The sequence below is a fragment of the Pinus tabuliformis genome, chromosome J (genome assembly GCF_031772625.1).
Source record: "Pinus tabuliformis cultivar Carrire ecotype Pingquan chromosome J, CPIR1, whole genome shotgun sequence".
Taxonomy (NCBI): Eukaryota; Viridiplantae; Streptophyta; class Pinopsida; order Pinales; family Pinaceae; genus Pinus; species Pinus tabuliformis.
This window is the reverse complement of record NC_142295.1, coordinates 1,442,614,229-1,442,627,125: the sequence shown is the minus strand read 5'-3', so window position 1 is coordinate 1,442,627,125 and position 12,897 is coordinate 1,442,614,229.

Here is a 12,897-nt window from a genome sequence, read left to right as displayed (position 1 = left end):
AAAGCAAAAAAAGTACATTCTTGTTTGCACTGATTATGTTACAAAATGGGTAGAAGCTAAAGCACTTATTTCTTCTACTGAAAATGTTGTAGTTTCATTTCTTTTTTAGCATATCCTTACTCATTTGGTGTTCCAAGAGAAATTGTAACAAATCAAGGTACTCAATTTACGTCCAAGTTCGTATAGAAGATAATGGAGGAATACAAAATCAAACATCGAAAGTCTAATCCATATCATCCTCAAACAAATGGACAAGTGGAGTCCACCAATAAAGTCATTGAAGCAATTCTCACCAAAAGTGTGCACTTGCATAGAAGAGATTGGGCAGAAAAGCTTCCAGAAGCTTTATGGGAATACCATACCACATGGAGAAATACTGCAGGACATACTCCTTATGAGATTTTCTATGGAAAACAGGTCATGTTTCCTATTGAGTTTCAATTCAAAACTGTCAAGACAATAGTCAAATTGGGTCTTAATATTTTAGAAGCACAAAAACAAAGAATTGAGCAACTAAATGAAGTTGATGACATAAGACAAGATGCAATCCAAAGAATTAATCTAGTTCAACAACTGAGATCTAGATGGCATGACAATATATATCAAAGAGAGAAAATTCCAACCGGGAGATTGGGTATTACTGTTTGATTCAAATTTCAAAGATTTCCAAGGGAAATTTCAAACTCATTGGCTTGGGCCTTATGAGATTGAAACAGCCTTTGATAATGTAGCAGTCAGAATCAGAACTATTGATGAAGAAAGGATCACTTTTCTTGTGAATGGTCATCGACTGAGAATCTATCATAAGCCATTGTTCAAGCAAGAATTTATCAAAAATTTGCAAGATAATGTTGATTTAAAGTTGGTGAAGAAGGATTTTCCTTCTTCTCCAACTTGATCTTAAAAAATCATTTTCTTTCTAAATTATAAAAAAACAAACAAACAAACAAAACAAAACAAAACTTGTATAAATTTGAAAACCAACAATGTTTGGCATGTTTATACAGAAAATTTAAGGTGAAAATCAATTTTTTACACCCTAAATTTTCTTTATGTCCCACTCTTTTCTTTTTCAAAATAAAATAGCTACAGAATTATTGAGTTTCTGTAGCTTTGATAGATTTCTGCAACCAATTTGACAGAGAATTTTGATGGAATAATTGAAAGAAGTGATTGACTCCCTCCACTGCAAGGCACCTAAAGACAATACAAAGAACACAACCAAAGGTTAGAAGCAATAATTCAAAGGTATGCAATTCTTTAACTTGATAATAGGGATCAAAACATTAATCGTATGAATTATATAGACATTGTACTACCGAATTCAAAATCATCATTACTAAACGTTGATAGTATCGTGTCAAATCAGATCTAATCTGCCATTCACTCCTCATCATTATACCTATGCTCCAACCCACATCCCAATTTTTATTGATCTGATCGCCCAAATCATGCTCATTCATTCCCTCAACAATTAGATTATAGTGCATTTCTCCATACTTTTACCACTCACACTCTTTTCATTCACACTTCCTCATTACTCTGAAACCCTCATACCCTATCAAACAAATAATCATGAGATGAAGCTTCTCAGCCATGGGAGTTATAGTCATAATAGAACCAGTAGGAAGAAAACTTTTGGAAGGATATCCACAGACAAGGGAATTGTTGCAGAAAATGCAGTGGTTGGAATTTGTAGAGAAATTTAACGGATTCCACAAGGAAGTAACCAAGTAACCAAGTCCTTCTCCAAAGCCCTTGATGGAGTGGATGTCGAGATAGGGGACATAAACTTCACAATGATAGAATATTTTGTTGCCAAAACTACTGGATTACCTTTAATTGGATAAAAATGTTTTAAGAACAGAGGTATTGAGTGTGAAGCTGGAAAGTTTTTCTAAAGAACCCTAGCATGGATGCCACCATTTTCAAGAAAGGCATTTGGAGCACAACATTAAAAAGTAAGTGGAGAAATTTTCTTCTGATAATTCAAAAATTTGTTACTTGCGAAGGGAGGTTTGGATGCATGTTTTTCTATCATATCCAACTATTGATGAATTTTATTAAGGATAATGAAATAAATATTCCTTATTTCTAGCTCAATATTCTAAGAAATATGTCAGAGAATGTCAAAAGAAAAATTCAGTTTATAGAAAACACTGTGTATCACCATGGTATCATTAAAATCCTTGTTCAATTCCATCTTAAGAATGTGGGTGATAATTGGAAAATATTTTTGGTGAGGAACCATTTTAAAGAAGATAACCAAGAACAACCAAGCAGCAGTAAGGCTAAGAGGGGGAGAAAAAAAAAAATTGAAGAACCAGTAGCACAAGAACAACCAAGCAGCAGCAAGGCTAAGAGAGGAATAAAAATAAAAATTGAAGTACCAACAGAACAACAACAACAACAATCACAAGAGCAGTCAGAGGATGACATTCCTCTTGCAGAAATTTTGGGGAATATGAACAAGAAGGATGTTAGAAGAAAGAAATCCAGCCAAAAGACAGAGAGCACACCCAAAACAGAGAAACCTAAGATAGAAAGGAAGAAGGCAAAGATTCAAAAGCCTCATGCGACAAACTTAAGAAGTACCAGACTCAATCCAACAACAAAAGAACGACCTAAAAAAAGTATGGAGTATATTTACCTAGAAGCAAAGAAAGATTCAAGGGTTTCTCCACCAACTTTCATCACATCTCCTCAGAGTCCAGGCTGAAAAACACATGAAATTGATCCAGTACAACAAGAAATCTATGATTATATTGAATCTCTGGAGAAAAGAGATGCAGCAAAAACATTAGCTTTAAATCAAGAGGAAGTCCAGTTTAGTGAACCACAAGAACCTCCAGTAGTAAATGTTTTAAAACAATAAATTTTCGAGCTGGAGACACTAAATAGGTACATTTAGAAGGAGAATCAAACTCTAAAGGTGCAGAGTGAAATCCAAGTGGCTAAGAGTGACAATCTCCTTTTACACCTAAGTCTATGGTACAAGAAGAACAAGACATTGAAACAAAAAAAACAGAGCTCTACAAAGGCAAGTCATAAACCTAAAGTACAAGATTCTTATGAAAAAGCCAAGGATGGCAGTGGGTGGAAAGAAATGGAAAAAGATGAAGTTGGATGTACTTGCAGAAGTTACAAAATAAATGTAATAATTAAACAGGAGATATCATTTTTGTGTTTTGCATGAGGACATGCAAAGACCTCAGCATGGGGGAATGTAGAGTCTCATGATTGTTCTATTTTTGACATCATTTTCCATCCATTTTTCCTCTTTTCATCACTACTATCAACTCCAATAAACAGTAAAATAAGGGATTTTGACATGGTAAGGTACTCAAATGTCTTATTTTTCATACTTGTTAATGTGCCTTATTATTTAGTTAAAGATTGTAATAGCTACAAAATTAACACGAATCTGCAGTTGTTTTATGATTTTGTAGCTACCTCCATGGTTTGTCGGGTTCCAGTGCGCCAGTCAAGCAAAGAAGCACATGGGCATATAGGAATTGATCTCCTCATGGATCTCCTCCTATTCGTCCGAGCCAAATCATCAAGGGAATCTCCCAGTGGCATACTCAAGGAAGCGGGTCAACGCATGGATGAACGGAGCAGCAAAAGTTCAATTCAATCATGACTATCTGATTTTCTTTCCAAATATAAAATCATCATTATAGTTTCCATTATCATATTAGGATTTAGATTAGGATTGTCTTTAAGTTTTTAAGGCATGAAAATCTCAAAATTGTTGGTCATGAATGCTATATATATATATATATATAACCAGAAAGAAGACACATGCAGACGTATATGTAATTTGTAATTGATAGTTTGAAGTTCCATGACTTTGTTCCTCTTTAATTGAAGAAGTATTTTCATGAATATCATGTGCAGTTAGCTGTTGAGATAGAGTTATAAACCTGTTGTTTTGTGGAGGGCCCCTACAGACAGTCGAGGTTCATTCCTTTTCTTAATATTCAGTGCATTTTGTTATTTATTCCAGAATTGCATTATCATAGTTTCATTTCTTTGCAATTATTTGTTTACAGTTTTCCATTTGTTTTCTGTCGATTTCAATTCATTTACATGCTTTTTAAAATAGGACTGTAAATATAAATATCCTTCCTTTTATAAATAGATATATTTGTTGACATCATATTCTTTCTACTTTTGTTTTAATTATTTCAATTAAGATTGATAATTTTAGTGTGTAGATCTTAATCTAGATTGATTTTATCTTTGAATATAAGTAATTCTTTTAGAGTAGAAGTAATTATCTTTCTAGAATATTAGTTTAGATAGCTCTGTTTTGATCATTTACATAGTAACTAACAATAGTAAGCTAAAGAAGACCATGATAGCTTACCTAACATTCCTTTTCAAGAATTGATTGTATTGTAAGCCTTTAGTTTTCATTAGGAACATATGAACAAAGAAAATCCTTAAAAATAAACCATTCATAATCATTATCTTATTAAACTCAAAAGGATTCTATCATACATAATGCACTTGCACTTCACAAGTTTACCAACTCCAGTCGATAATTTATGTAATCAATTTAAGACAATTAAATTGACAAACAATACCTACTTAATAATCCCACTACATGTGCAATGCCTAATTTAGTATAGACCATTGCATACATCAAGCTTCCAACTACATTGGCATATGAAACATGGGACATGTCCTTTTCTTCTTCATATGTATTAAGACACTGATATGAAACTAACTTTATACATGGAAAAATATATAATCGATTTACATTCATGCATATTAAACCTATACAATATTGTTTCTACATACTTCCTCTCACGTAACCAAAGTTTCATGTCTTCCCAATCTTTTTTAATTTTCATGCTCAAGATAAAATTTGCAGCATCAAGGTCCTTCATGCCAAATTTAAAGGACAATTGAGTTTTCACTTATTAGATGATTTCCTTATCATTCCCAATCAACATCATATCATCCACATACAAGACCAAATAAATAACATGATCACCAACTAATTTTAAATACACATAGTGATCTGATTTTCTCCTTAAGCATCCAAGTCCCAATATATAAGTATCAAAATTTTGATACCACATCCTTAGTGTTGGGACTTTTTCAGCCTACGTACTAGCAATTTCTTTCCTTTCACATCAAAGCCTTATGGTTGCTTCATGTATATTTATCCTTCCATATCCCTGATGAGCACCCGTATTGCAGCAAGAATGTTACAACTCCTGGGGCTACCAACTTTACTTTATCAACCCAGGGTATGTACAAACTTGGAGGTGACAGTGTTGTATACACAAGTAAAAGTGATGGATCTTCTCTTTGTCACTTCTCAACTGGCAATAGACCACTAGGGTTATTCAAACTAGACATCTATGGATTCAGAAGAAGCTTGTTTACTCATGAGAGAAAGAGAAAGCTTGTCTATTGCAGTAAGGAAGAAGACTGAAATCAAATGCTAAAAACACATCATTTTCTAACTAACTGCTAAGGCACTATGCTTCAAAAATAATGCTAAGTTAACATGTATGCAATCCTACTATCCTAAGCATGTAAATTCAAAACATCAAACATTCTACTACTGTGCATGCAACTAACTAAAATAAATATGTTTTCTTTTTGTCTTTTTTTTATGGAAAAGTGTGAAAGCTAATCTCTTTTGGTGATGTGGCAGGTCACTTAGGGATGCTGTTGAATGGTTATAAGGTTGGGGAGACCACTAGATGACCTTTTCTAGCTTCAATTCGGCCTCAAAATAGGCCACTACAGGAAAACCTACAAGATGTCCTAAAAACCTATAGGATTCCTTGTATTTCTACAGGATACAGTCGAGAGAGAAAGGATGGGTGTTGAAGGTGATGGAAGGCTTAGGGAATGTAGTTGGTTGATGGAATGAGGCAAGTAAATACCTAGGATCACTCCAAAACTCAAAACCAAAGTTGGAAGATGGCTGGATTTGCTCAAAAAGCTTGGAGAAGTTTCCTTGTAAAATGATGAAATTGGTGAGGGTCTTAGTGAAAGCAAGGAATGATCATGAATTGATGAAGTTGGAAGGACATTGTTGGCTATGATATTTCTATGTACTTCTAAAACACCTGCACTACATCAAACATTGATAGTTACCCAAAAATCATGTAAACAAGAAGAATTTCAATGATCTAGGAAAACAGAGTTTAATGAGCTAGTTGTCTACTTCATGCATGAAGAAAACTTGCAGAATAAGATGGAATAATTGATGAGATCTAATGTAAGACTGAATATGGAATAAATGATAACTAAATCCTACTCTTGCAAACTGATAAAATTCCGCCCTAAGTACAAGAAACCCTAAATTCTATGAGAAAGTAGAATTTTGTCTTTTTGGGGCTGCATAGGAGTTATTTCCTCAAATCATGATCCCTGAAGGAAGAAGTGAGGCCAAAACACCTATTGATAGCCTTTTGATGTTCCTTTATCTCTTCTAAACTACTTATGAAGTAAATCACAAATGGAAGCAAACTAATAAGCAACTAATCAACTCTACACTACTTGCAATGAAATAATCCCAAAGACAATTCAACCATTGAGCTATGAAATCAATCTAAGCATACAAATACAAGAAGAGGAGCCTTTGTTGCTAGGGTTGGGCCCTAACCCAAGAGCTTCAGCCCTCTGAGTTAACTCAGTGTTGGATCAAGAAAATTCTCATTCTCATTATCAAAACAGGAAATTACATAGCAATGTCTTCCACAAGTCTTGAACTCGAAAATGACTAGTGTTTTTACAGCAAAAATTTGAATCCTAATGAGGCTCTAGGACTCTTTATTTATACAACTAAAGTCTCCAACAACTTCCTTAAATCTAGGGAGGCTCGGCTCCCAAACGCGAGATAAACTAACTCTTTAACTATCACTTGCTCGGCTGCCTTTTGATCTCCATGACTTGGTTTCTTGTACTTAGAGCTAGTGTGATTGATGGATGAATATTTGAATGAGGGAGGAGTAAATGAGGAGGATTTACCTCCTACAATCTCTCTTCCTTGTCTCATTCAAGTTTCAGCCCTTTATCTAGCCAAAATTCCCTGATTTTCTCTCACAAACCTGCATTCAATGCACATTAGTCCACTAAGCATAATATCTCACTTTGACTCATCTCATTAAACAAAATATAATCAAAATATGTAATAAGTTGTGAGAAGAGTTGATTTCACTAAGCTAGGAGGTGAATTAAGGTCCATATAGTTACCTAAAGATGAGGCTTATCATCACCCCCTACTGAAAGTGTTGCTCATCCTCTAAGAAACTCAATCAATATCCATGTCTTTCATAGCTCTAGTGGCCTCCCTGACATCCCATGCTTCTGTTGTAGTTTCCTCTTCTTGTGCATAGAATCCTACCTTCCTTTCTATCTCCTCCCATTTCTTTCTTTCTTCTTCTTCTTTCCTTCCTTCTAACATCCCTAAGAGTAGTGGTGGACTAAGTCTCAAGCCAATCCAATTGACTTTGAGTCTTTGGAGGGTTTGCTTGTACATGGGTGTCCTGTTTAGTGCTTCTCTCATTCTTTGAGGAGAATGGTACTCTCTGATTTTCAAACTGTATGGAAAAGTATTCCATCTCCTTTTTCAATATTGCATGTTGTCATCCCCTAATAGCCTGGACATATCCTCAAAATGTGTAATTGCTTGCTCTTAGGTAGCAAGATACCTAGGTGCAAGTTGAGGATCATTTGTAATTAAGTTATGTGTGTTGATGACAGCCATTGGATTTGACTTCTCAACACTTATCATGAGAGGCTCTATTTGTTGCCTTGCCATTATCTTCTTCATTTCTATAGCCCTTGCTTCCTCATGGTTCATCCATGATGCCAAAGCCATCAATTGTAAATCCCCTAGTTTTGCGTTAGGGTCCCATACATTCAGATCTGTCAAGGCTAGGTTATGTAGGTAAAACTCAAACATCTTAGCCCTATCCTCCAATGTGCTTTGATCACAAAGATCAATGAACTGTCTATAATCCTAGAATGGCATAGTGCCTCTCTATGCTAGGGTCTTGATTTGGAACTGCAGCCACTGCTCCTTAAGGTATAATGCATAGGACTTAGCTAGCATCCTGCATTGGATTGCCTCTAAGGATAGAATGGCCATGGATGCCAATTGATTCTCTATTTCTTGTAGTTGTCCTTTCAACCATGCATTTTCTGCCTCCAACTGAGCTTTCATTATGGCCTCTCTGTCCCTCAAGTTGCTCAATTCTCTGCCCATCTCTTTGATATTTTCCTCCATGTGACCTATGTCCTCCACTCCCTTGGACTTGGCAATCTGTATCCATCTATGTGTTCTTGCTCTTTCTTTCTCAAGCTCAAAGAATAATGGGATGGAAATTTTTTGTGGAATGACCCTACCCCCTTCAATAAACCTATAGTAGGAGCCAAGGTTAGGTTGAGGACTAGGTTCCCTTAGCTCTGGATCCTCCTTCTTTGTTTCTTGCTACACACTCCCTTCTTTATCCAATTTCTGAGTTTCTTGTAGGTTTAGCAAAGTTTCTTGTAGGATTGCCTCTGCTTCCTGCAGGTCCTCCTGTGTATCCTGTAGGATGCCCTTTCCTTTGGATGAGACAAATTTAGTCACAGGCCTTCTCACATAAGTGATAGGAGACTTAGGGAAGGTTTGTCCCGAGGATCCTTCTCCTTGATTTTTCATAAGAGGAGTCATCTTCTCCTACTATTTAGGTGAGTCTTCAATAACAATAGGAACCTTGGTGAGAGTTTGAGGTTTTCCTTGCCTTATTCTTGTACTTTTTCTTGTCCTAAAGTACAATGGAGTTTGTCTTTGTCTTTTTCCTTTTTGTTTGATAGGGGTGCTAAGGATAGTGAGGGCAATTGTTGCCTCTTTCTCAGTGGGTTTTGGAGACACCCTGGGTGACTCCTCATCTTATGCCTCCTCTTTTCCATTCCCCTTTTCATCTTTGTATTTCTCCTCTTATTCTCCCTCTAGTTCCTTACTTTGTTCATTAGTTTCCTCTTTAGCATCTTCTTATGTCTCTTCACCACTTTCCTTCTCTTTTTCTTCCTCTTCTTCCTCATCTATTTCCTCTTCATCCCTCTCTATTTCTTCTTCCTATTTTCCAGTTTCTCCTTCATCCTCCTCTGTTTCTTCTTCATCTTTTTCACTAGTAGTGGGGCTCTTGTCATATTCAAGGGCTTTTATATCTCCCTCTATTTGCATGTCTCTAAAAGTTTCCCATGTGATAGGAATTCTGAGGTTTTGGAGGGCATCTTCTATGATGAGTCTAATTAACCCATGATGGGCTAGTTGTTGATGGTTTCCTTCTTGCACCTTCATGCTCATATCTATCATTGATTGAAGAAGGAAGTAGGGTATGCTGAGTCTGTGTTGAGGAGATGTGTTTGCCACAAACCTTAATTCTTCAAGAAGCCTAAAGTTGTATCCTATACCTACCTTCACATGAGATATACTTTATAGGGTGGTAGCTAATTTCATTCAAAGGATAGGGTAGGATTGCTCTCCTTGCTCCATTTTTGTCTTCCATAGCCTCCTCTCCTTCTAAAAAGAATTTCTTCTTTACAGTTTGGTTATTTCCCTTATCCTCCCTTCTCCAAGGCACTCTTAAGGGAAGTGTGGTAATTCTGCCTATGAATTCAAGGGTGAGTTCTATGGAGAGGCCTCTCACCACAACAGTGGCATGGGTCCTAGTCAGTGGAATGAGGGAGAGAGAAAAATATTTGGCTACTTCATCATCTTACCCCCTCAATTTCTCAAAGAAACCCATCCAATTATGCCTTGTGAATATATCTAGCATGGGAGGGTTCTGATGAATCCTCATGGTGTTGATGGGCTCCCTTCTATTAAACCCCCCTATCATTTTATCTAATGTATGGAGGAGTGTATATGTTTGATACAAAATTTAATGAAGGAGGAGATTTAATTGAAATTTTTGTGTATACAATTCCCCTATACTACAACCAATTTTAACAAACTAAAAGATTTTTTATGTTCCTTTCACTTGGAAAAATGTGGGGAAATGTAGAGCCTACCTCCTTAACACTGCTTGATGAAGCCACCCTCTGTTTTCCCCTTATGAAGCTGCTCACTTTCAATCCTATAGACTGCCTGACTGTATCTTGTAGTATCTCTTGTAGGATCCTGTAGGTGGTCCTACGCAGGAAGAAAATTAAACTTGCCTTTCCTATACACTGCCTAAGGGACGAGAGTGATTTTTCTAGTGTGAGCCTCGAGAATTTGAATGCTTCTATGCATGTGGATCAACGTTTATTTCCACATATGGGTTGTTTGAGTGAGGTGGTGTGCTAGCAACCGAGGTACAAATAGCTATTTTTGGATTGTTGGTCCCACTACCACATCATCATTCTCCTCAACTCGTAATCAACTCCCACTCCAAGCATCCATAGCTTAACTACTTTCAACCTCATCCTTCCTTTCCTTGACGTAACTGTTGCCACGTGCGGAAGGACTAATTTCTTTGTCCTCGTTGACTAAACAAGGGTGGCCAAGTTAACTATCCACCTTTCACTTATAAACCAACTCTTTCACAACTTTTACATCGTTTGATCACATTATGTGAATGAGATAGTGGAAGCGAGATACTTACATGTGGTAATCATACCTTGATGCAGTCACGGGGGCTTCACTAAGGGAGCAATATCATAACACGTGGGTTCATATTGGGGGATATTTATTGAGGAAAAAATGAGATAATATATTGGGGGATATATTGGGGGTAAAGGGTTTTTATATTGGAAGGTATAAAAAATGTTAATGAAAAAATGGATACCTACAATATCTAGTGAAAGTAGGGGTTTTTTAAATTGGGAAGGTGTATTGGGTTTGTATTGGTAGGGGGTTAAATAATGTGATTTTTAGAGGTATTTTCCAATATGTAGTCAAATTAGGGGTATTGTTTAGTATGCCATGAATGCACGTGATATTCCATAGGTTCATTTAGTGAAGCCCCCGTGGATGCAGTTTGTTGAAGAAATGAAGTCTTTGTTGTGTGTTGGTTGCATGTGCTTTTCTCCCTTTTTTTTATTGTCCCTTTGAAGATTTTCTTTGATGTGCAGGTACTTGGTGTTGATGATGATGATGATGATGATGATGTTACTAGGCTCTCGAGGAGCTTCTTCTACCTTTAGATCTCCATGCTTGAAGCTGACTGCAATCTGTGATTTTTGTTTTGTGGGATAGGCTGCTACAGGATTTCCTACAGGATGTCCTGTAGCTACTTCTCCCTCAAAAATTTTAATCATTTTCTACTGTTGTTACCTAAGGATGATTGGCATGGGAAGAGAAGGGGTCTATGGATTTGTACATGAAGAAAAATAACCTTCAGGTGTTGTCCCCTTTCTCTCTGTCTTCATCCTCTTTTCTCTGTGTTTTTTCCTTGAAAACTGACTTTTGTGGTGAATGTAGGGGTGATCATGGTGGAGAGAGGTATGGTGATGAGATGGTGAAGTAGGGATTTATTTATTTTGACATGGGTAGGTCATTCCCTTGCTCTAGGGTTACTTCTTTTAGGATTCCCAAGCCACTATAATTCCTACAGGATCATCCTGTAGGTTTTTAGGGAATCATGTAGGTTTACAGGGAATCCTATAGAAAACATAGAACACTTGCAAACTGAGGAAAATGAGTGGAAAAATGGAAGGAATGATGGAATGATGAAGGATAATGAATGGATGAATAAAAATATGAGCTAAATAGGTCCCTTTTGATTCTCTTTTGTTGCTTTGATCGTCCTCCTATTAACCTGCAAACAATATTTTCATAATTTCTCTTTTCTTCTTTTTTTATTTTTATCTATTTTTATTGAAAACAACTAGTCTGCCTCCAAGAGGTTTTCATCCTAGTTGCTTTCCCTTGGTGCCTCAAGGGAGGTTTTCACCCAGAGATATTTTTATTTCTCTTTTTTTTCGTTTTTACACCATTGGGCTGCCTCAAGAGGTTTTCAACCCAACAGTGGGACTCAGGCGCCTCATGGAGATTTTCACATGAGTCTCCTTATTTTTCTCTTTTTTTTTCTTTTTTTCTTTTTCTCAGTGGCTTGATGAAGTAGGAGCTAAGACTTACTCCACCACCATCATTGTTTTACTAATACCATCAATGAACTCTTACTTTGACAATGGCCTCTTGTAAACTTTCAATCTGTGCCCATTAACAAGTAAAGGAATGGCCTCTACATCTATGGTTCTAATCTGCACTAAACCATGACATTTCTCTATGACATAAGACCCTAACCATCTAGTCCTTAACCTGCCCTTAAAGTCTTTATATCTAGAATCATATAACAAAGCCCAATCGCCTCCTTGAAATTGCTTGTCCTTGATGTTCTGGTCATTCCAGATCTTCCTTTGAATTTGAGTTACCTCTGTGTGTAGGAAGGCATGCATTCTGAACTCATTTAACCCATTCAACTGGAGCAATCTCTCTTTTTTTGCATTGCTAAGATCTAGATCTAGTTGGGCCGCCATCCTCAATGTATTGTACTCAAGTTCAATGGACAACAAGACCTTCTTCCCATAGACCAACTCATAGGGTGTGAATCTAGTGGTGGTCTTCCAAGTGGTATTGTAGGCCCAGGTGGCCTCAACTAATCTATCTGCCCAATCTTTTCTGCTGATGTTAACCACTTTGGTCAGAATGTTGTCCAGTGCTTTGTTGGTCACCTCCACTTGCCCATTATCTTGTGGGTGATAGGGAGTGGAGGTTCTATGCTTGATCTTGTGCTGGATTAACAAGTATTCAATCATGTTGAATGTAAACTGGTTGCCTTGATCAGTGACCAGTTCTCTAGGGTACCCAAACTTGTAAAATACATTTTCCCTTAAGAACTCAGCCACCTTCTCCTCTGTTGTTGCCTTGATTTCCTTGTTTTCGGCCCA